Here is a 27,486-nt window from a genome sequence, read left to right on the forward strand (position 1 = left end):
GAGAGTAATAAGCCAAGTATGTCCTATCTACACCCCCATGTTGTCAAGCTGTGACCAGAGTGTGTACAGTAACAGAGTGAGATGTATGTGCATAATACTAATGTGTAATCTGGTACTTTGTGTAGCAACATTCAGGTAGTGCTCCCACAGGTACATCGGATACGAACACTGTGCCGAGAAATAAGCTTGATACACTGTACTGGTACTGATTACTCTGGTATTGTATGGAATTGTGAGTGTTGCAGTTGCTCTGAATAATAATAAGGTATTGTCACCTACACTGTGCTACATAATATAACTGTGTAGGAAAACCTGTATAAGAGTGTGGTAAGTCACTAAAGGTTGAAGAGTGCAAGAGTCTAGATGTGTCCCGGTTAATCTGCATGTGGTCATGACATGGCCAGAGTCTGTGTAGAAAGAGATGGACAGGTTTGTGCACAACATCAACCTGGAATTTGGGAGTATGTGCAGAAACAGTTAGTGTTAACAAACATTTCCTCCACAGGTAAACCAGGTAAGAGGTGTATACTGCAGGTAAAACCAGTTCATGTATAAAGATGACAGCAGCCATACCACTGTCCAAATTAAGGCAATAGGGTAGTGTGGTAATACTTGTAAGGTACAGATAACAGCACTGACTAGGAAGGTAATGTGAACTACAGGAATATACTAGTTGTTAATTAACATCGTTCTCTCACCCCCACCATATCTCCAGCAATACATTAAATACCCACCTCAACTGGTATGTAATGACTTCACTGTTCTGTTGGGACATATGTCCTATTGGTTGATAATTATTTACATCTGTTTCCAAGCATGTGCTATGTTGAAATACTCCAACATTGGTGGCATGGTGCCATCAATGTACCTGCATGCTGTTGTTATTACCACTGTGGTCCCATATATGCATGTGTTCCATTTGCTATGCAACTGTTCCGTATCTAGTGTCTGGATTAATGGGAATATCTATGCATGCTGTTATAACTAATCCTGGAATGTGTTGACTATTACTAACCCACATATGTTTATACACGATAAACACCATAGCACGTATGGGAATGCGGGTCCCAGCGGACCAACCTGTCCCACCTCAGCTGGCCGTGGCACTGGGCACCAGCACATCTGTGGCCCAACCCGGGACCTCCTCGTCCATTGGTCCTACATCACCTTCGGGTGGAACTGCCTCAGGGAATGGGGCTCACCCCCATTGGGAGTGGGTGTAGACAGAAAGCTGTCACCCATTGCCAAGTCCAGGTTGTGGTGCGTAGAGAGCTTATTCTGTAGTTTGGAGATCTTCTACACCAGCTCAAGGGCCGCATGTTACGACTAGAGGGTTGGCCTTGCTCTCTGACTGATCCCCCAGCACAGCCACCTTCGGGGCTGTGAAGGTGCAGTGGTGACTACTCATGGGTGGGAATCTCAGTCCCACTGTTTCCACTAGGGGGCTCATGAGCTTCCAATTTCCCAACACCCCTCCCCATTAAGGTGTTTACCCCCCACATGTGTCATATACTGCCCCGTATGCGTATTGTTTGTTTTGTCTGTTAACCTACCCAACCTACCTCCCCAAATATACCTACTATCCCCCCCAACATCCCACTCTCACCTAAAAAAAAATGGCAATCTGTTCCCAAAAAAAAATATCGTCCTATGCATAGCTGTCCATTTTGCACAAGTGTCCACTGGACACATGTAATCTGGTCTAATTGGCATCACAACATATTAATGTTGTCCTCACACATCTCTCAGGGGTTTGAGTGTTGAAATCTACATCCTAAGTCAGTGTATATGCACAGCTGCTGCTGTAGAAGAAATGGGCAGCTATGGACCTTCCCTACACCCTCCTGCACATCCCTAGCTATTTTCCCTGCTGTCTTTCCCTCTTTGTGCCCCTTTTTCACCACTTTCCTATCAACCTTTTTTCTTTTGTTCTCTTTTGAAGAAATTAGCACATGGGGTAAGTGGGAATAAGCACTTTCAAGCAGCAGTAAGCAGGTTTAAGCCTGTTTGCATGGGGGTAAGCAATGCCTACACAGGTTAAGCAATTTAGAGGCTAACTGAGTATAAGAAACTGTAACTAGAAGTTAGCAGTGCTTACCTCCACTCAAACCTACTTACAACTGCTTAAAAGTGCCTTAATCACTCTGTATCCAGCAGTCCTAGTTCGGCCAGCAACAAAATAAACAGCCTCTACATGGCTCAAACCCAGGACCTTACACACCATAGCAAAAGTGATTTACCATTAAGCCATATCAGATATATATAACCCTGATGTTTTCACAAACATATCATCCAGCAGAGTCATTCAACAGTACAGGAAATGTATTTAAACATGTAGATGTATACATACGTGTGTGTACATATATTAATATCTAAATAGATATATACATATCTATGTATGTAGATATATATATATATATATATATATATATATATATATATATATATATATATAAACACACACACACACACACACACACACACACACACACACACACACACACACACACTCACACACACACACACACACACACACACACACACACACATATATATATATATATATATATATATATATATATATATATATATATATATAGTGAAAAATAAGTGCTGCTACCGTCTGAAGGTTGTAATTCCCAATGAGAAAAAAGTATCAAGACCAAAACTGGACACAACCACCACGATGTTATAAAACCAGTATTTAATATCGAAGTAAAACAAAATAAGATAAAATAAGTGCTTTCACATGCTACACAGGCATGCTTCTTCAGATTTCACAAACACATTTTCAAACAGTTCTTAAGTACTAAATGCACAACCAGATAATTGAATAATAGATTCAATAATTGATTCAATAATTGATTGATTGAACAAGCAATAGATTAAATATAAATAAAATGGGTACTTTTTGTTGTATGAGATGCAACATGTGTAGATATATAACACTTGAACAATGTTTTGTCCACCCTACCATGATGTTTGAATTTAAACCTAAGTTTTATGCTACCTGCGATAGTAAGAAATTAATTTATTTAGCCACATGCACAAAATGTACAGGGTTTTATGTGGGCATGACAACGAGGAGGTTAAAAGACAGAATATACAATCATGCATATGATATCAGGAAAATGAACACCCAGAACGCTCTGGCCAGACATGTTAGTTTACATGTAGGTCATACTTTTAGGTTCAGGGTGTTACAGATGATACTGCAGAATAAACGAGGGGGTAGTAATCTAAACCACTTGGAATCTTTTGAGCTTGAATGGATCCTCAGAATGAGAGCACACGTAGAACCAGGGCTCAACCAGTCTATTAGCATTAAACCAATACTGGATGCACGTATTTAGATGTATTTTTGGATTGAATTATATATATATATATATATATATATATATATATTTTTTTTTTTATTATATTATACATTGTACATATTATTAATATTCCATCCACTAATGTTTTAAGAGGTAATGAATTATAAGCGTTGGATATGCCTAAGGACCTAAATATTTTATGCTCTGGGTTTAGATATACGTCAGTGCATGTATTTTAGTAAATAGTGTTTCGATATATTTTATATACTTTCTTTATATCAGTTAGTGTAGTATGATGTTGTAAAGTGTGCTTTGTTTAAATCATCACTATTTCAAACTAATCTTTATTCAGTTATTTATTACTTTATTGTATTGTATCTTTTGTATTCAGAATACATACACATATCTCATTATATGTGATTCACTTTTTATCTGGCTTTCAGCTGGGAGCTGGGTGCCTTAAAAATATTGCTTGTTCAATCAATCAATTATTGAATCTATTATTCAATTATCTGGTTGTGCAGTTAGTACTTAAGAACTGTTTGAAAATGTGTTTGTGAAATCTGAAGAAGCATGCCTGTGTAGCATGTGAAAGCGCTTATTTTATCTTATTTTGTTTTACTTCGATATTAAATACTGGTTTTATAACATCGTGGTGGTTGTGTACAGTTTTGGTCTTGATAAATATATATATATATATATATATATATATATATATATATATATACATATATATATATATAAACATACATAAATACATATGCATACATCTATAGATTTATATGTCTACATCTGTATGTCTACATATATACACCAATATATATATATATATATATATATATATATATATATATATATATATATATATATATATATATATATATATATATATATATATATATATAGGTATATACAGGCATACATCTGTAGATAAAAATGGGAACATAACAAAAACATATATGTCCACATGCACCGTTAAAGGGGTTGAGGCCCTAAACAACATACGTATTGTATGAATAGGTGTTCCCCCCACAGCTAAGCACATTTGTCCTGCAATACACTACCAACTCTTGCAGATCCCATAACCAGGACCTGACACAACATGTTAACAGTACTCCATCCCACCTGTATGATGTCAGGCTGGTATCAGTAACATATCATGCAGTGCAGTCTGGCTCCCATAGGGAATGTACAATGTGGAAGCAATCAACATCCCTAACAAACATATACACAGACACATATATGCAGATACAGATATACACACACATATATATATATATATATATATATATATATATATATATATATATATATATATATATATATATATATATACACATATATACACTATGCCTACAGTTACCACCTTACCAACTGGACACTGCACACTGCATGAGCCACACATGCAAATGTCAATCATTGCCTGCAACATATACCCACAGAGAGGTCAAAGGATATAACATCACACACAGGTTTGCATACTTGGGAAAGCTTTATTTGTGTACTATTACAGTTGTACATGCCATGTCATATAGCTGTTTAGACACTGACATTCATATAAACAGAGTAATGCAACTGTGAAATAGTTATACTAATACATTAGTCTGGAAAGGTTTACATATGTTGCTGTCCAGGCCGAGCCCTTCAAGTAGTACAATAGTATAGACAGACCGGGTCATAGGAAACCAAACAATCAACAGTAAGTAATGCAGATATATAGTCCAGCAGCCTCTATCTACACTCTGTACACAATCCCTAGGGGGTAAAGACCTCAGTTGACACAATGGGATGTATCCGTTACATAGCAATGCATAACTGACAACATCACAATCACACTGACAAACAGAACAGTCTGTATGGCAGGAGGCAGTAGGCCTGCATTTACCCAAGGTGGATTGTATGGTAATGTACATCCAGATACCTTAAGTTAGATTTGCCCTGATACGCCCACATGTTGTAACAGCCTAGGTTAGTTATGGTGTATCCCCCTCTAGTCTCAGTAATACAGGGCCATATACCACTGTTACATACACTGGCCTCTGGAGTGCATAGGGGCACACATGTATTGTGTAGGTGAAGCTCACACATACATGAACCCAACCCCACAGTATGTGTGGAGGACACAACAGTTGTGGGATTGATGGCAGGAATGGCAGTATGACATACTCACAGCACGCTACATAACAACACCTGACAGCATGTCATATGTGCAAAGCCTGGTATGTAGGTGGAGGACAGAGGCTGGAACACAGGCCCATATGTGTAAAACTGTTGTCATACACTAAGCAAGTCACTGGTGTTACAGGATAGTCTGCAACATACCCTTTATCAGGAATATGAAGTTAGAAACAGAAATGGGGGTAGCCATGTACTGATAGCACTCAACACACACACTGCCAGTGATATATCTGACACAAGACCTATGTGCTAGACAGACAAAACATAATAGGCACACCTCTGACCATCAAGAGGATAGGCCCACAGTTGAGAGCTATGCAGACAGATTGCATTCCAAGTTAAACTAGTATGTACACACAAACACTGTAACACCAGTGATATACAATGCATACAACACTACTCACACTCTGTCTGTAGTTCTGGAACCTCCTACAAATATATAGCTGGCCTGAGTGTGCAGGTTCTCCTGTAAGAGGTAATGCTACCTGCTGTCTGTAACACTGATGCCCATACACATGAAGGATGTCCATCATACAGGAAAGGTAAAGGGACCACGCTCACATGATGTAGGGATTTATAGTAGTTGGTTGCCATGGCAGTGGTAATTGGAAGTACTACACATCATGCTGCATGCAATTAGCAAGTGGAGGACACTGATTGGTGCAGAGGACATCACCTGATCATTTGCATCACCTACAAATTCCATGCTGCAATCTATGCAAAGCAACTCATTCTATTTACTGGACAGAGACTGAGAGAGAGAGAGAGAGAGAGAGAGAGAGAGAGAGAGAGAGAGAGTGTGCGCATATAAGGCACAGAACAAAAAAAAAAAAAAAAACATCCAAAAGAGTCCACATTCCCATAACAGGTATGTGAAGTATATATGTATGTAATTGACCATAGTACTTGGTCCATAATAATGGGATAGATGATGTGGAATGATTTATATGTGCCTTCAGGTGTTGTTGCAATGATGTTCAGCTGAACAACTGCTAAGGACAATAGAGTTCGTCCCTGTGGGTAGTGGGCCATACCCATCAACCGTGCAGAGCAGCACTGACTGATAAGATGTAAGCCATCATAGTGTGTGTTGTGTAAGGAGAAGTATGTATATCATATGGCCAATAGCTGGTGGTTGAAGTAATATTATTATGATGGACACATGTGATATACAGTCCACCCCTTGCAGGATATTCAGGTTAATCTGTATTGTAGCATGCAGGAATGCCGTAGGTGTGGAATAGAGTTACCTGCAATCTGGCCTTACATATAGCCCCTAATATCAGTCTGTGTCCATATGTGGCACCTGTCAGTGCTGTAGTAAGGCAGAACAGTGCAGCTGTGCAGGACGTTGTTGTGAAATTGTGGACCTGATGTCTGTGTCTGAATGTACCCCACATATAGGTATGCATATGTATACATATATACATATATATACAGATATATATATATATATATATATATATATATATATATATATATATATATATATATATATATATATACAGCTATATATATATATATATATATATATATATATATACATATATATGCACACACATGTATGTCCACAAAAATACAGATACCCATGTGCAGGCATATATATCAGCACATATATACATCATATATATCTACACATATATAGATATATGCCTATATGAATATGTCTACATATATACAAGCACACACACAAACATATATGTATGTAAATACATGTCCCCTATATTACTACCACAGTGCTGCATGCTATGTGCGAGGAAACAGCACACATAGCAATACACACAGATATCTACAGCTGTCAGTGTGTGCAACATGGACGGGTATATCACATGTGAACTCCTTGTTGGGACCACATTGCCCTTGTCTGTGAAGTATGGAATGGGAATATGGGGAAGTATGGTAGGTATAGTTGTGTAGGTGGTCAGGGTTGGTAGATATAGTGGACAGCAAACAGGGGTGGTATGCGACAGATGCGGTGGGTAAACACCCTGGATGGTGTATGTGGTCTGTGATGTGGCTGCCCCATGGGCCCCAATATGGACAAAATGGGAACAAGGCTACCCTCCACTGCTATTCACAATAGCAGTGCATGTCCTGAAGGTGCCTGGTCTTGAGGCTGAGCAGGAGGAGCATGTTGGCCCTGTGAATGTGTACTGGTTGCCGCAGAGTGATGTAGCACATCCCACATGTGTCTGTGAATCCCGTTATGGAAAAGTCCCTGTACCTGACCTCAGGGGACAGGAACATGTCTGTGTGTGCCCCCAGGGGGGACAATATCCCCTGGGTTGGTTCCATCTGATGGTATTGCTGGACCAGTACATGAGGAGGCCCGAGGGTGGGACACACATGTGATGTGGCCAGATAACATGGGCAGATGAGTTTGGAGAGGTGGTTCTCCTGGCCAATAGTACATATACATGCTATTGTGTCACTGTTGTAGAACATATGTTGGTAGTAATAGACTACACAATCCCAGAATATGTCCAACAGCATGCATAGATAGCCGCAATAACACAGTATATCAGATGTGCAGCACACACATAGCAAGCATACTACAGGCATATATGGAACCATTGTGGCCCTGACAATGGCATGCAGGTGAATAGTCTAACAGGCCAGCAATAATAGTGTCCACACAGGGTAATACAGCTACAAACACATTGCACAAAGCATGGTACAGTACAATATCTGCCCCACTGGTAGGTATGCTGTAGCAAAACCTATTGAGTTGTGTGTATGGCTTGTTGTCGCTGGTATGGTGGGGGGGTGACAGTGATGTGTATTAAGAACTATGGTAACCTTGCTGCATGACTTGCTCACACCTGTATTCATCTTTATGTCTTTCAGGCACAATGTCTCATGGAAGGCTGCCAGCCTACACAGCAGCGGAAAATGACATCCTGCTGGGTGGACTCATTCATCACTATGCAACCTTGTTTGGCCAGGCTGCTCATGATCAGCAGGAGTGGATCACCTTGTGGAACAACCTAGTCCACAGGGTCAATGATATCGGACTGCACAACTGCAGTTATGAGCAGGTCCGGCATCATTGTTTTGACATGCTTTGCAATGTCCATCGGCATGCTGCTACAGACCGGGGGGAATCACCTCGGCACGGGGGGGCCATGCCATCCATCCCCCCTGACATGTGGCCAGCCTCGTGGCACCTGCCCATCTGGCCAGCTACCAACGACCAGACACCTTTGTGGAGGTGGGTGCCACCCACAAACCAGCCAAGGAGAGTTCAGGTAAGGCCACAAGGCATATCTGTAGACCACTGTTGCATATACATCTGCATCTGTACAGGTAGATCATGCATATCTGACATGTTATAGATATATTTTATTGCTGCATAATAGTGATAAACAGATGCCCATATGTGGCAACATTGTGGAAATGTACTGTTGATGTATTGTAATACTGCACCCACCCTGCAGCACTGCCACAGTTGTGGCCACTGACTTTGCATCTCTCACTCTCTTATGTAGGTCCCTCCAGGATACCACCAAGGCAGCAGCATGTAGTTGGTGTGTATGGTTTATGTAGATGCTTGCCAATACTCCGGGCATGTAATGGCGATGGTATATTCCATGCACACATCTAACACACCTACCCAGAATGCATGCTGTACATGTGCACATATTGTTGCTGTGAAATGCATGGCATCACAGGTGTGACCATGATGGGGTATTGAAAGAGTATGTCAGACACCTGCATGATAACTAACATCCTGTCATTGTGGAATGTGTCCACAGGAAGTAACATAATGGTGGGAGATGTGGCCTACAGTAGGGACATGTTTGGAACAACACCCATATACAGTGCAACACCAGTGTATATACCTGTAGGACAATGGCAACTGCTGCAGAGATACACTATGGCATAAGACATTACAGTTGTCCACATTATCAGCTGGGACTAGGCTGTAACATGTGGTGTTCAGTGTATGGGACACTGCAAAGTGACACACATGTGTAGGGCTTACTTGTCATGCATCTGCAAAAAGGCTGAAGGAGGAGGTAAGGGTGTCAGCATGACACACCAGTGAAATGCAGCAGGGATGCTAAGGATGCTTAAGAATGGCTGTATCTGCACATAGTCAGGTACAGGACCTGTGGCAGCCATAACCCTACCCCCACAGCAATAGTGATGGCAGTGTGTGAACACCAAGGGATGTGCACATGAGTAGACCTTGCAACCATGCAGAATTGGGGGACATGTGTAGGGCAGACTGAACATACACTGGCAAATGCAGATGGCCCAAGCTGGTATACCCCTGCCAGGAGTAGTGACTGTTGTAGTACACAAAACAAGACATGAGACAAACCATCATGATAAGGGTGTGCACACATATGCCAACACAGTGTGTATGAATAGCGGTCAGCATCTGCATGCCTAACACATTCTGTAGACACTGCATGTAAAAGTACAGGGCATATATCACATATTGGGCTCATGTACTTTTAAGATATGTGGTGATGTGGTCCCATGGCAGATCAGGGATGGGTGTGTCATATCAATAAGGGTGTGTACACCCCCATAGCCATGGTATGCTCTGATTGTTGTCAGTGTAACAGTATTGGATTGGTCATACATGGTCAGCTGATGTTGAGAACTGTGAATCAGACATCAGGCATTCACAAATGACATCTGTCCACATATCATCCCAGATATGTGTTGCTGGAAAACAGGGGCTGTGAGCATTAAAGCTGACAAAACTGACACAGTAGTACACATTTAGCAATGGGCTATACACCTCTGAGATGTGGTGCACAGTACATGGCAGGGTGCAGAACAGGTACACAGCAATACCGTGTTCATGGGTGCAGTGGTATCCAGGGGAAGGGGCTTCACCTAGTGACACAGCACATGCATCACGCACATGTATACTGTTGCTAGCATAGATTGACTATAGCTGCACTGCATGCTATTGGGTACCATCTGTTATGCATGTTGACAGAGGGGTAATAGGAGGACTGTGTGTACTATCATTGTGCAACCTCACCTGTATGTGTGTGTGCATCCTAGTGGGTAGTTAGTTTGTCTCTAGGGTCACTCTGGTGAAGTGGAGGGAGGTTGATGCATTTAGGATGTTTGTGTGCATGTGTGTGTTTGTGTGGCTGATCATGTATGCACATGTGTGATTGTGGGATGTTCATACAGCAGTACCTCCCGCTAGGATCATGCAGTACATGTACATGGACTGCCACATTACACACAGGAATACTTATCATGTGTGTAATCCAGGACAGCTGACAGTATAATATGGTCTGTATCACGGAACAGGCATAGAGAGGGAAGGTAGACATCAGGTACACCCTTAATATTGCATTCAGCAGAGAGGTCACCTACAACCCACGTATGCAGCACTACAGCTGCATTGAGGAAGTACTAGTCAACTCCAGAGAGTGTATACAAATATTACAGTTGTCACATGATAGGCTGATTCAGCAGCATATCTGACATGCACTGAGCATCACATACACATGACACACTTGTGTGTGATATTATGGATAGAACATAGTAGCACACAAATATATGTGCCATGCTCATGATATCCGGACATACACAGGGTAAATACCGAATGACAGCAGTGAGGCCATCTAAAACCACTACACACAGGTCAGGCAGGTAATGTAGTAACAGGTCTTGCGTTGTGTCCACTTGTGTAGTTATTTAGAGGACTGATATGTTAATGAGTGGTATCAATGTGTGTATGTTAATGTGTGATGCAGGATGGGGTACACATGGACATATACTTGGGACTGTCTGTAAAGTCACGGACAGGTAGGTATTACTGAGGTGTGTGTGTGTGTGTGTGTGTGTGTGTGTGTGTGTGTGTGTGTGTGTGTGTGTGTGTGTGTGTGTGTGTGTGTGTGTGTGTGTGTGTGTATACTGTTAGTCAATGCTGCACAGGTTTTAAAGTGAGTTTATTGTTTTCCCCCACAGGTGGCGAGATGGTTCAGGGTCCCTCCTGCATGCATTTTGATGTTGGTGTCCATACAGATACTGAAGATGATGATAGTACTGTTGAGGCACAGGTGGGGTTGTCAGGGGCCAACACTGCACTGTCATTTGACATTCCTCTTTTAGCCACCCCAACCTTGCACACAGTTACAGTGCCTATACATACCCCATCACCAGTGGCCATAGCAGAGGGACAGCTGGCGTTTTGTGACAGTGCACAGGAAAGTGTGGTAACCATGCATACTGTGTCTGGTTGCAGCAGGCATAGCCAGATTTCCAGCAGGTCACCACATAGGCAGATGACCCAGGGTGCTCGAGGTAGGGCTGTTGGACATCATGCCCCTGGAAGAGGCAACACAGCTGGTACCAGCAGGTGCATGTTTCAGGCTGTGATGGCAGTGCAGGCACGTATGGAATGTTACACCAGACAGGGCATCAGGTGGCAGAGGGCTGCTCTCACATCTGTAAGCGACAACATCTGGTGCCATCTGTGCTTATACCAAGCTCATGGATAGACAGCATGTGAAATGATGGCCGTCATTGGTCGTGGTGTGTCCATGCTTGAACATGTTGTGGGGGTGTGGCGATGGCCGTGTGGACATAGACCAGCAACACCAAGATCTGGCAGTCAACGTGGATGTGCTAGGACACCAAGGGGCTCCCGTAGTGGCAGTACCAGCCCCGGCAGTGCGAGGGGGTGCTGCCCACAATACACCACAGCAGGCCACTTGCACGTGGTCCTGGCCAGTCCAGGAGGGACCTGGTACTAGCGGACATTTGTCATCAGCAGGTGAGAGTAGCACATTAAGGCCTGTAACTGGGCATGCCCATGGAACCACTGGCAAGCAGAGTCCACGTGTCTATGGCCGGAGGCAGTGAATTGCGCACCCTGCCAGGTATGGTCCCCAGCTGTCCATAAACACCTGTGTATGGCAGCCACATGGCAGAAATATGTGCATGCATACCCACATACTATACAAACAAACCTAGGTCAACCCCATTCCTACACACACCATGCCCAGCTCACCGAGGTACACCCCTCACCCACACACATGGTGTCAAATGTATGGCCCACCCTCGGCCTCTGGCAAACCAACATCACACCCTTTGCATATGATGAAACCTGTGCCACATCCCTGTCATCCATACCATCAATGCAGGGACAGGCTAATATGGTTCTGATGCACTACAGTGTACCACAGTACTGCAGTGTAACATGTTGTAATGAGTAAAGTATAATGCATATATGGCAGGTAGCTTAGCCATCCAGCAATGATGCATTACAGCTGTTAGTAATACTGGTTAATTGTGGTCTCTATATTGTTATCCATTTGTGTTGTATGTGTACATGTGTCAGCACAAGGATGCCCTGGGCATATGATGATACCTGTGCCACATCCCTGTCATCCATACCATCAATGCAGGGACAGGCTAATATGGTTCTGATGAACATGCTGACTTACCACAGTGTACCACAGTACTGCAGTGTAGCATGTTGTAAGGAGTGAAGAGTAATGCATATATGTCAGGTAGTGTAGCCATCCAGCAATGTTCCATTATAGCTGTTAGTAACACTGGTTGATTGCGGTCCCTATAATGTTATCCATTTGTGTTGTAGGTGTACATGTGTCAGCACGAGGATGGTCTGCAGTCATATTCCATAACAGGGTATGGCACTGTGGTGACACCATGGCTGTGACATATCTAGGGTAAAGTTGAGCACATGTCACAGGTTACTAAAACAATTATTGCCTGTGGCACATGGACAGGTGATCCAGTGGGGTGTGTATACCCTGCAACCTGATGTAGACTCATCCACATACATGCACACTGTTACTTGGCAACACTGGGACTAGACCCCTTCCTAGCTATGTAATGATACTGAAGTGTGTGGCTTACATTGCAGTGAGGTGTTCCCAGGTTACATGTTATATGCAGAACATCCCCAGACATGTACAGTATGCTAATGGGGGATGTAGTGGGCATATATGAACAATATGTAGTGTGACATACCTTCATATACACATTAACAGACACATAACAGGCAGACACACCTATTGCTGATAACTGACTTGACCATGTGTCTAATGTGTTACAGGCAGGCTGCAAACAGCACATGCATAACTGGCCTGGATTGTGGTATCAGTCACCTGTATGATTGATGGTGACAGTGGCAACCATAACGTGGTACATAGGACATATGCTGGGTGTACCTTGGTGTAATGACAGTGTACACAGCACCCACATCCCCCAGCGGATATTATACTCCCTGAAACTCATGATGACACTCTGCCATACCCACGATCACACATTGGCTGCAACTGTGATACATCCCATAGTATACCCCAACCATGGTACTACAGGGATATGCATCTAATGCACATGCCACATGCATAGTAGGGTGTTGCATTGTCATGCCTCACCTATGGGCAGAAACAACACTATCTGTACTACTTTGTGGCAATGGGTATTGTAATAGGAGTATGTGGCCTTGGACTGCTGTACCCTACAGATATATGGACATGCACACATACACACACATGCCAGAACACAATGGGTATCCCATGCCTATCAACATGTTGTACAAATGGGTTGATAGGCGTAGGATACCCATTATGTGCTGATACTGTAAGGCTTGTGTAGCCAGTATGGGGCAGAGCTTAACAGGGTATATGTAATGTCCCATACAGCAGCAGCCACAACTGACTATGGCAATGGGTGTTGCATTGGTTGTGAAGGCCCTCATGGAATTTCCAAGTACAGGTGTGCTAACTCACAGACACTGCTATACTCAGTCATGCACACGTAACATGTGTCACTACAGGGGTGCATCATTGCAGGTGGTTATAGCTGTATACCTAGCTATTTTCCAAGGAGAGATGGGTTGTGTAGGGGTTGTGTGTACAGTGGTATCCTGCCACCTGCCAGGTGGCAGCAGGCAATCTATCGACAGACACTACTGTGGTGACCCTCAGGGTGAGAATGACATGCATCAGCCAATCCTCTAGGTGCCTCCTGCACATGGCCACTGAGGTGATCAAGTTGACATGTATGCAACATGCATTCCAACATGTGGTTAGTGTCTGTGATGTAGACCTGTACCCAAGCATGTTCTGCTAACTGTGGTAGTGCAGTGAAGGTATCTGTGGCATGTGGTGCATACAGGGTGACATCTCCTATATGTGCCAGTTCTTACACAGCTGGGCAGACATGTCAGTGTCAATCAAGCTTAGGTTGTCATATATATATGTATATATAGATATATGTATATAGCTATATATGTATGCACATCCTATGTGTAAAGATATGCCTATTTATCTTGGTGTATATGTAGATATATATAACTATATGTGCATACATATCTATTCTGATATACCTATTATTGTCAATATATATGTAGATATCCATACGTATATGTATCTCTATCTGTATATGTGTAAACATATATTGCTCTGTATATGTATATATCTGAGTGTTTATATGTATATATATGCACATATACATATCCATCTATGTATGTCAATATATATATATATGTGTATATATATATATATATATATATATATATATATATATATATAGCTATATGGATAATTATATATACATAATGTTCACCATTGACCATATGTCCTGAACAAGGAGTGGAGCCCTACCTCAGCCCCAATAGTCCCAACCTCTTAGTGCAAGGGGATGTCGGGTATGTATCGCAGGTATATTTGTAGAATATTGCTACTGTAATAGGGATTGTCTTCACAGATATGGTGTGTGTGGGAGGCCACATCTGCTTTTAACATGTGCGGCATTGGATACTGACAGACATCCTAAGGACATCATAGTACAGTACCACTGGTAGCACAGTAATGCTCCTGTGGACTACAGCAGAGATATGGGCAATATATGTGGAAAGTCTGACACACTCTGGTCAGTCCAGAGGTATACACGGAACCCCTTAGTGCAAGACATGCGGACCAAGCCTGACAATGGTGATGTTAACAGCCATGTAGATGGGTATATCAAATAAATACTGGTATACATTTGCCCCCATAGGTTAATTTATAGGTTCATAGATTAGTACTAAGCTAACTGCCCTTGCGAGCCATTTTAAGCCTAGCCAATTATCCCTTGTGAGATTTAAACCCTGCACCTTGTGTTTGTAAGGCAAACACCTTAACCATTAGGCCACCCTCCCAACCCTGTTGGGTTATGCATTCACACACCTCTGTTTGTCCTGACACATAACCGCTGGTACAGAGGTGCCATAGCCATATACTACCCACTAGTTAGTGACAGACATCTGTACAGCATCCCACTGCTTTGTCTGGCATACATGACTGTTATGGTGGCCCGGCAGCAGTACATCTGACAAGTATCTGTACACGATATTTCACTAAGCTGCTAGGCATGTAACAAAGCACTGTGCAGGCTACAGGCAGACTGCCTCAATACTGGCCTACATTTCCTATGGGGGAATACACATGTACCTGCATATATAGCAGGCACTACAGGCATGTCACTGCACAGAGTAAGAGACACCTGCATGAAAGTGCATAACCACAACCAATGTAAACACAGCCACATATGGTAAGCTAGCATAATATTACAGTACATGGACTATCTGATCAACACCATCCTCATATGTGCCACTCACACACTAACCCTACATATACTGGGCCGCTACACAGTGTGGTCCAATGCCTGTTTGTGGTATGGGGCATGTGTGTGTTTGGCCCTACAAACATGTAATCTGATAGGGTAACATACAGTGGAGCAGCATGTAACATCAGCTAGAACAGGACCAAGAACAATGAGATCTACCACAGTTTGTACACAGGCCAAGGTACATATTCACAATACACACACTGTCAACAATCACCATAAGTACACATACCTCAGTACTGTACACACAACCAAAGAATTCCCAGGTTATGTCCACAAATATAACTCCTACTATACATAACATGTGTGGCAGTCTGATATCTCACTGGCTTGTTATCAGATATGATGTCAATAAATGTGGTGTACAGAACATATGCACCTCTTATTGCATGACATATGTACAAAGGTTGACAGAGTTGTGGCTGGAGACACAAACACAGGGCCAGTATTGACATGTTGCTGTGATAGTCCTCATACATTTACTGTTGTAACAGGGTTTGTTGCAACATATGTCCTATGAGGGATATGAAGTCATTAACTCTTACGGCTGTCACCATCTACTGACTGCAATCCTCACACTACCTTCTGCAGTTCACAGATAGGTGTTTTCTTGGTAACACATGAAACAATAGGCACCACACACAGCCCAGTCTGCAGATGACCCTACAAATGGGGGTTTCCTCATAAACATAGCACTGACATGACAGGTATTAAAACTTGTAGGGCAGCCATATAGACACAAACCCTGTTAAACCAACATTACTCCAAATGCAGTATAGCAGCACTTACAGTATGTAGTCAAGTCAGGCACATCCCCCTCCTGTGTGTTGGCCTGTTTCCACAGTGTATGTTGTTAGAGGTAAATTTCCAATCCATATGTGATGCTGTTTGCCAAACAACAGATCTAGTTCCTGCTCAGAGTGAATGAAAAGGCCCAACACCAACATGATGTTCCTAGATATTGGAATGTGTTTCCATGCAATTGGCTATAGGAATGTTACCACAGCTGTTCCACATGCAATCAGCTAGAGGAGGGCTGCAATTTGTGCAGAGGCCATCAGCTGATCATGAGCATCACTTACAATACACATGCTGCTGCCTAAGCAAAGCAGGTGTAAGTCTCCACATCCACCAGAAAGGGAGTGAGAGAGGCAGACAGAGGCAAAGATATGTCAGGGAGGCCTGAGAGAGTAAAACTTAAGCACGGTTGTGTCACACACCTGCTAGTACAGGGTATCAAACCCCTGACTGACTATGTATTGTTATCACACGTCTATGCAGTTATTGGATGCACCACATAGGTTGCATGTTGTGGAGCCCTCCAAATGTATACGTGATGGTAATTGACATCTTTAACAGTGATATGGTAGCTATACGGTAGGTGTAGTACACATGCCTGTCCGCATGAACAGGTGTCAGCATCAACACAGCCACACTGTCTCAGAGACCAACACACATTGACACACTTGGCTGGGTTAGGAATACAACTAATCACTAGTTAGATTGCCACAACACAGTACTGTGCAGGTATCACGTGCACCATAGGGGTTATACAGAGGTTATATGAGCAAAGGGTATGTGGAGGTGTCTGACATCAGACAGCATGCTTCAGTACGCCAATGGGGATTGTACTGAGTGTGAATGTTGTCATAGGCATCATACAACACACACACACAGAGACAGGGTCACAGTAATGACATGCATGGGTGCATTGCTTCATGGGTGTGTAGTGGTCGACTGTGCCAGATGGCTATACAAGGCTAGGTGATGGGTATATCTTGGCATCAGGCCACATGACAATGGTCTGCAGTGTGGCTCAGGGGTGTAGTGTCCGGATTTGCCCACACAGGTGGGTATTGTATTCACCATCCATTCATCTGGGTAACTATTGTGTGTGGCCATTGCTGTGTATTGCTTGCCATGTATGTGTTCCTTAGTCCATGACATGGATGGTGCCTGGGATGTGCACACATCCCACATGCATGTACAGTGACATGTGGAACTGTACCTGGGGTGTCTGGCCCATGTTGTGTACACATATTGTTATCATCAGATGTACCTGCCCTGGCTTCATGTGGCAGGAACTGTTAGTGGACAGCAGGTTGACCCTGCACTTACATTGATAGCATGATACAGGTATTCCCTGGTGTCAGTGGCATCTTTCCATACAGGGCATGGGTTTCAGGCATGGAATGTCCTTTGTGGGTCACATTTGATGGCACCACAGGTGTTGCAGGTGTCCAGTGGGGTACGTAGGGAAGGTGCACTGTCTGCATGTACGTGCCTATTGGACTGATGGACAGGGTGCCATGCCCTCTGTAGCCCACTGCAATCACACCATGGTTACTATCAGTGGGCAATATGTAGGGTACTACCAACATAGCGGTTGTTGCCTAGGAAAATGCGTGTGTGTATGAGACATGGGTTGAGAGTGTTCTCTGGGTAATACAAGGGTTGCTAACTTTGTTCACCTGGCCTTGATGTCACATGTTGGGGTATGGATTTGCACTACAGCCTCTCAACGATTTCACATCTGTTATCCCTGTATGATGGACAATGTGACATATACTAGGGACAACCATATAAGAAATTTGCAAAACCCACTCCACAATGAGTCCAGTTGTTACACACTCATAGCCACCTCCACACAGAATATGAATGACAAATACACACACAGAAACACACACCTGCCATGTCTGGGATTAGAACTCCTTTCTAACTAGTTTATTACACTACAGCAGTACGCAGTTATAGGAAAGACCATGGAGATTACTGGATGACACTTACCAAAAGTGTATTTCAAAGTGGATGACCTCAGCAGGCTTGCCATAGTAGGGCTATGGGGAGGGAAGTGTGTGTGCATGGGCCATAACCCATTTATCTAGAGTTTGAAACACCACATGCAGGCACACGCAGGGTTATATTCCACAGGTACATGTATGCAGCTGCTAGATGACTACTTCCTTGTACAGTTCTGTTGCACAGCTAACACTTGCACCACATAGTTTGTAATGCTGATGGATACTAGTGGCTAATGCCTATAGTGAGTGACATTTACACCTCATGTGGTTGTAGCCATTTTCCTATGTGCTGGGTGGGACAGGCCTCATAATGGATGGCTCCTTGTTACAGTCACTCTCTTCCACACATCTATGTACGTCTACTTTTGGCTTATTATAGTGTGTTGTCCTTGGATATATGTCTATATGGCTTATTATAGTGTGTTGTCCTTGGATATATGTCTGTATTCCTATCCACTGTGTGTGCAAAGCATGACTAGTGCATACTGAGGAGTGTAGGCACTAACATCTGCAGCTGCCAGATATGTATGTTCCACTGTTGTTTGCAGACAGGGGCTTCATTTGTTTAAGTGCGTGAGCATGCCCAGTATGACCTTTCAGTATGTTGTTGTCTGACATTGCCTTCATTTCTCTGTGTGCAAGTATGCCCAGTATGCCCTTCTGTATTGAATGTGTGGATCGATTCCCGGTAGTTGTACTCCAGTGCAGACCTTTGTGTTGTACACCTACAAGTAGCAAACTGTTTCTGCAGGGTAGCCATTGATCATTTAGCAATATGGGAACAAACTGTGCAGGGGATAGTGTGTATTGTAGGTTTTTGTGCCTGTGCTGCTTCAGCTACATGGTACTGCTGTTAGCAGAGATATTCAGACGCGTACTGTTATACACTGTGATGTTTTCTGTCCTCATGTACTGTCAGGTGGACATTCTTGCTAACAGTGATGTCTTGGGGGACAAGGGTGACTGCAGCTGTGTCTGGTATTGCAGGCAGATGCCTACATATTCATGGTAAGTTATGCCATTCTGGAGGGGGAGCTGCAGACACCTGCTGCTGGGTCTGTGTATCCAGTTCAGCACCTTGGTACAGTGCTGGCAGAGGATCCCAAACTTGTACATCCATCAACATGACAGTATGGCCTTATCTTGCTGTGGCAATACCTCACAGCTGTACAGATTCACACAGATTACCCAGAGGAAGGGGCCATGAGTCAGGACATTACCCCTATTGTGGGGTACGGGCAGGTATGTAGCCACCCATTTATGTATTTGCACCCAGGGATAGTGTGTGCACACAGCTTTGTGTCGGACCTTGCACATTCCATGCTGACAATGCTCCCTCCCGTTATTCTTTCCTCTTCCATGCATTATGCATACATTCTCTGATACTTTACCTAAGGTTATCACCCTGTCACAGCTGTGTGTTGTTGTTGGTCCACAGTTCATGCAGTGGGACATGGTGGACATGCTACTCTGATTTGTCCACACGGCCTTGCATATGGCTTATGTGGAGTGTGTTATGTTGTTATTTAGGTGTCCATGGCATAACATGCATTGGCAGTACATGTGAGAGACAGGCCTTTGGCAGAAGCCTGTGGACCATTAGGTGTTGATGCAGGCCAGATGTGGCAGGCTGTTGCATTCTTTCAGTCTTACAGTCTCAGACTGCCATACAGTATATTCCCCTGGGGTGACGGGGTAGGTGTGCTACGTGTTTATGCCAGTACCTTCTATCAGTCTTGATCAGGTGGTGTGGATGCTGGTAGGGTGCTACCTACAGCTAGGGACACACCTGCATGGGATACCTGCACTGCATGCTGCATTATTTCAGTATTGCCATATACAGGTGAGGTCATATTGTATCCATTCTCCACAGCAGGGATATGACCAGAGAGGTACCTGTAGGTGGTGTTTGTGTGAGCTGGGAGCATGTGTGCTATGGACACTACTTGCATCTGACACACAGATATGCATGGGGCATTCCAGTTATGCTGCCATGTACAGGTACATCAGCTGTTTCCCAATACATCAGTCCTACCTCCTTTGTGATCTGCAAGTGTTCGGGCAGACAACACCAGTATCCCCTACTACAGGATCAGATAATGTGATGCATACCTGTATGTACAACTCAACGGTGTCTCCATTTCAAAGTGACACAATATATACTGTATGTCTGGGGTACTTTCCCCTGGGTACTGCTTGTATATCTAGTCCAACAGCCATGCCATGTCAGTCTTTCAGATGGTAACACATATTACCACCATGCATTTACAATGGCTTACTGCTAGCATGTGTTATACTGGTGGGAATTTTCTTTGGCACTGCAGTTGTGAGGACTTGTCCCTGTAATCAGTAGGTCTTACCTCAACATGCATACGTACTGACCACTCTCAAACAATATGAAACACACACCAATCTAGCACACACATACCTGCATATTGTGCAAATGCTGCAACCTATCCTGCTACCTTGGCCACCTCTGGGCATCTGTGCTCCACTGGTATTATACCTACACATACATCGTTCTACATTTCTAAATAGGGTTGTGGGGGGGCACACCTGACTGTTATGACGTGTGTACATCGGATTGGGGGGCACACCAGATCATTACTACATTTCTAAATAGGTTTGGAGGGGGAACACCTGACTGTTACTACATTTCTAAGCAGGGTTGAGGGAGCACACCTGACTGTTTCTACATTCCTACACAGGATTGGGGAGGGGGGGGCACACCTGACTGATACTACATTTCTATGCAGGATTGGGGGAAGAGGCACACTTGTCTGTTTCTACATTTCTACACAGTGGTTGGGATGGGGAACACCTGACTGTTACTACATTTCTACTCTGGATTGGATAGACTGTTTCTACATGTCTACATAGGAGTGGGGGAACACACCTGACTATTTCTACATTTCTTCACAGGATTGGGGGGGTACACCTGACTGTTTCTACATTTCTACACAGGATTGGGGGCACACCTGACTATTACTACATTTCTACACAGGATTGGAGGGGGCACACCTGACTGTTTTTACATTTCTACACAGGATTGGGGGGCACACCTGACTGTTACAATATTTCTACACAGGATTGGGGGGCACACCTGATTGTTTTTACATTTCTGCACAGGATTGGGGGGCACACTCAACTGTTACTACATTTCTACATAGGATTGGGGGGGCACACCTGACTGTTTCTACATTTCTACACAGGATTGGGGGGCACACCTGACTGTTACTACATTTCTACACAGGATTGGGGGGCACACCTGACTGTTTCTACATTTCTACATAGGATGGGGGGGCAAACCTGACATTTGTACACATTTGCTTTGAATGTACTGGTATGTCAGGTATTCCATTTCATTCTGTATTCTAACCTAGCATGCTGACTAGAGGCATATCAGTGTACTACAGGTCTTAACTTTGATTGACCTACATATTAATTTCTGACTTCTTGCCCTTCAGAACTAACATCCCACTGTAGTCAGTCTATGTAGGCCTGGGGGGAGGGGGCTACCCATAGGCATCATTCAGAGGCCATAGCACAGCCTTTGTTTGTGTTTGTCTACACCTGTCCTGCTGGCTTAGACTGTTGTTGGGTATGTGAACCTTCCTGACTGGCATGTGTGAGTCATATGAACACACATGTGGCCCAGCACATTTCCTGCAGTGAGTTTTGTTGCCCTGTGTAGTACTGGCTACGGTGGGGACACCAGTATATGTTACAGATCTCATGGTGCCACTGTAGGTGTCTACTATCTGCTGGCATACCATTCAGCCACCTGATTCCCTTGTATGCTCACATCCATACCATAGATACAGGTAACGACACATTCTACACCATTCGGCAATTGGTAGGTAGAGTGACTTACCTTGTGGCTGTGCCAGTATTGAGGATGGTGCTGGAGGGCTGCCTATGTTGGATGCACATAGTACACTCCCTATACATGGTTGAGCATAGGTAGTGTCATGTTTGGCATCCCTTTTACTGTATGTGCAAGTCAGAGAGAGGTGTCATTCTCTGGGTCCCTACTGTGTCAGTGTATATGCTATGTTTTGCCTCTTTGCCAAGGCCAGGGCATAATGGGCACACCTCCATCTACCTACTGGAGAAGGCTCAGGTTGTTCCTCCTCCAAGTCCCTCTGTGCCTGTGCAGGCCTTGGCATTGGTGGGGGGCTGTGTGGCCCTGCCCTGTGCTGTTCCTGCTGCAGCTGTTTCCACAGGATCATATTGAGTAGCATGGTGCATACAATGACAATTTGAGTACATGTAGCTGGTGAGTACTGCAAGGCTCCACCGGATGTGTCTAGGCACCGGAACCATGACTTGAGCATCCCAAACACATGCCCTATTATAAGCCTGGTCTGTGCGTGTGCCTCATTATGGCATTCTTGTTCAGGTGTGTGTGCATTTCTGATGGGTGCCATCAGCCACAGTTCCAGTGCGCAACCAGCATCCTTCACTAGGTGACCATAAGGGATGTCCCCATTGGCAAATCTCTGGTACAGCTATATCAGATGCCAGATGTGGGAATCATGATAGCTTCCAGGGCAGCCAGCACACACATTCATTATAATGCCCTGGGCATCGCACATGACCTGGCAGTTGATGGAGGGGAAACCCTTGCTGTTGATGTAGACCCTACCCCAATCACTGGGTGGTGTTTTGATGCTTATGTGCATGCAGTCTATAGCACCCACTACCTCAGGGTATTCTGCTATTTGGTGGAAGAGGCTGATATTGCTGGCCAACACCTCACAGGTGTTGAGGAAATATACGTGCTCACCAGCATGTGCTGACATGGCATCCAGGAATTGGTGGAATACTCTGGATGCTGATGCCTGTGAGATCCCCATCATATCCCCAGTTGGGCTTAGGGAGGTACCTGTGGCTAGTATTCCTAGGCCTATACATACCTTGGTATCCACTGGGATGTGTTCCCCTCTGTTAGTTCGGTGTGTCAGGCGTGGCCAGCACAGCTCAACAATTTGCTGTAGGAGGTCCCTGTCCACCCTACAGTGCTCCACTATCTCCAGCTCATGTAGCCCCTGGTAGGTTACCCTGGGTCTGTACACTCTTCTCTGTCTCCTCACTGTGGGTTGGTCGACAGGATTCCCATCCTCACCACCCTCAGCCTCTTCCACCTGTTGATGTGTGATAGCTGCTGCAGCCCCTATCATTTTGTTGTTTTGTTTGTTAAACATTTCCCGCTTTTATACACCGGTGGTGTAGAGTATGGGTAAAACCAGAGGGAAAGGTGTTTGCATAGTTTATAGTAGTGTTCTGGACTGGGCTGGTCTGCTGCCTGTGTAATTTGCTGATTCTGATACATTTCACCTGTCAGCTATGTTAGTTCTCCTAGATTACCTTCCTACTTCTGTCTTCCCTTCCCATTACCTTCCTGTTTAAGCCTGGGGGTGTGCCACACAAACACAGTGCTCAAATGTGCACAGAGCTGCTATTTCCTGGTTTACTTTTTTTTTCCTTTAAAACCCGGTGCATGGCGTGCACACCTGCTTAGGCAATGTAAAGAGTGCTAGGCAGCCTCAGACACACCCCCTTGCCTAGCTGTGCTAATGTAGGAGCTAACCCAAGCCACAGGGCTCCAATCCACTTACAGTATGCCTGACGCACCCCCTATGATGTCAGATAACTCCTAGGCTTGCACCAAGCTATTCTTGCTCTTACACTGTTGGGAGCTGCCTCGCATGCAGGGGAAATCTGGGATTCACTTTCATTCCCCTCATTTGCATAGGATTGCCTGCTAATGCATAGTTACATGTCCCACACTGAGCCTCCCCCTTAACAACCACTATTCACTGGCTATGTTGTCTTCTGTGTGACATTGAGTATAATGGCAGAATAGTAATTTTGGTTAGAATGCTTATTTATTTTTTTCTTATTTTCCCCTCGATCCCATTTGCGCGCCACTGCTCTATGCTTAAACAGCCGAGATCGGCTAAACAAAAATAAAAGTTGATTTTTTTTTTGCAAGTGTTTTCCATACCAGTGGCCTTTTAGTTGACCATTGACATGCTTTATACATGATATCCACCCTTTATTTGGAGCTGTCATGGCTCCATTTTGTAATTTGCAGAAATGTACTGTTACTGGCGGAGTACATCAATGCAGATTACACTAGTCCTGCACGGCCAGTTTCCAGCTTCCTGGATCACAAATTCACCTCATTTGCGTGGATTACTCCTGCAAATGGAGTAATTTGCATATAGAGGCTGAGTCCATAAAGGACTAGTGCAGGAGCGCTCCTGCACTCCCCTGAAGGTTATTCCTGGATTGCACAGCAGACATATTGCCTGTTGGAGCTCCTGCACTAGTCCTGCATGCCATGCAGGGCTTGTAGAATCCAAGGATGGTTTAAACACAATGAAAATGATAATGTAAACATGTAGCATACTTAAAACCTTGTTAATAATTTGCAATTCCCTATTTTCTCTCTGCATCTGGGGGAAATTTTGATTACTGTAATGAAGTACATAAAAACACAGCAGATATGTGAGGAGTTTGTTGTTTCCATGGTGAAAGTAGTAGACTGCCTTCAGTTAGGCATAAACCCCTAAGTAACTCACTGGATAGCCAGTTGGCTCAAAAATGTGACCCGGGAAGTTAGGACTGGAGAGACCACATCCACAAAGAGGTCAGTCACCAGTGGGATCCTCCTGGGATCCACTCCTCTTTTACATTTATTTTTCGAATGTCAAGGTCAATGTCAAGGGCCTCTGGCTAATCAAGTCTGCAGATGATTACAAGCTAGGAGCAATCATAGAACCCTCCTCCCAAGATACTAACAACTTACAGGAAGGTCTAAGACATAAAAATGACTGGTGTCAAAACTAGAGCTTAAAACTCAGTGCCAAGAAATGCATAATAGTACCTTTTGGGATGTCAGCCCTCCATGGAACTACCTCATTGATTAAACACCCCTAAAAGTAGACACAGTAGTCAGGGATGTGGGGACTCCTGTAGATAGCAACCTGGGTTTTGACCAGCATGTGTTTAAGGTTGTAGGAAAATCATTTTATTTCATTCAACATATAAGTAAAGGCTTGGCAAACAGGTTCTGGGAAGTCATCTTGTCAGTGTACTCAGCCATTATCAGACCCATCATTGAATATAATGCCTCTTTTTGTATGTACCTGACCAAGCACATGCAACAGCTGGAATGTCCTCAGAGTTTCCATATAAAAGGAATACAGGGCACAAACGCAATGTCCCCTGCAGATTACCTCAAAGCCCTATCTCTATATTCAGCTTCCTACATCCTGCTGAGAGGTGATTTATGCCTGGCATACAAGGCATTCCTGTATCCCACACTAATGGATCTTTTGCACATCTACAAAAAGAACATCAGAACTACTAAATTCCAGGATTTAAACTTTGCCTGCAACTTAAATAGGACATGTTAAAGGGACAGGTACATATTTCAGAGAAGCCACATTCTCTGGAATAGGCTTCCCATCGATGTAATCAGAGCCCTTCCTTAACCCCATTCAGTAGAAACCTGGACCAGTGGATGAAAACCTGGAAATTGACCCTTTGTCTGATACCTATGTCTCTGAAAGATAGAGGCAGCTATTAAATCATTCCCTAACTAACTTACCCCTTTTAAAATAACCTTTAAGGCACAATACCTCATGGGATACATTTGGGTTGCATGTATAGGCTTATAGGGGCCCCGTGGTCATTAGCCTAGTATACACATACAGAAATATTTGAAAAAAATTAAAAAATAAAAAAACAACATTAGAATTAATCAGGGGCAGTTCAAGGTGCTGGATGCTGAGCTGCAGGTATCTAGAACTCTATGACTTCCAGTGATGTATCAACCTTCACACCTGGGCTTCATTCATTTACCTCCTCCAGACTTAATTTCAGTAGAGTCCTGGCCAGTTAGGATGTGTTAAAAGAATGGGGGGATCTGAAAAGTAAAACAAAGTGCAGGAGGAAATGTGGAGAGAACTACTGGGCACCAGGGGGAACCATGGAGTTCTTTATCTAGGGCTCCATTTTACCTGTGACTGGCCTTGTTGATTGCAGCCAGTCATCTAAGGTGTATATAGTCAGTAAAGTGGGCACAATAAGTGGGTACATACTGAAGCAGTCTCTGTATGAAAATGAATGACCTCATCGTTTGTTCAACCAGACGTAATGACCACTGGCCTGACATAATAGTCCCCACCCCACTGCATTTAGCCCTGCCCATTCAGTTGCTTCCCACAGCCCCCCTTTGCTTTGAAGTCACCAGCCGCCACTGTAAAGCAGTACTGACCTCCTCCATCACACAGGATTGCTTAGCTGTTGATGGCATCCAACACCCTCCTTGCTAATTAGTCCATGGCCTTCTTGGCCTCAGTTAGGACTTAATCATGAGTTACCATGAAGCTAGTGACATTATATGACAATGTCTCAGCTAGATTTGTGGCAAGTTCTCCTGATTTAAACCTGAAAGTAGCTGCTTCCAATTCTATTATTACATCATCTCCTGTTATGAAGAGGATGGTCAAAAAGAAGTGATTATAAATGTGTTCAAACCAATTTACATCTAA

Source organism: Protopterus annectens, chromosome 5.part1 (genome assembly GCF_019279795.1).
Source record: "Protopterus annectens isolate FY-2018-M chromosome 5.part1, PAN1.0, whole genome shotgun sequence".
NCBI lineage: Eukaryota > Metazoa > Chordata > Ceratodontiformes > Protopteridae > Protopterus > Protopterus annectens.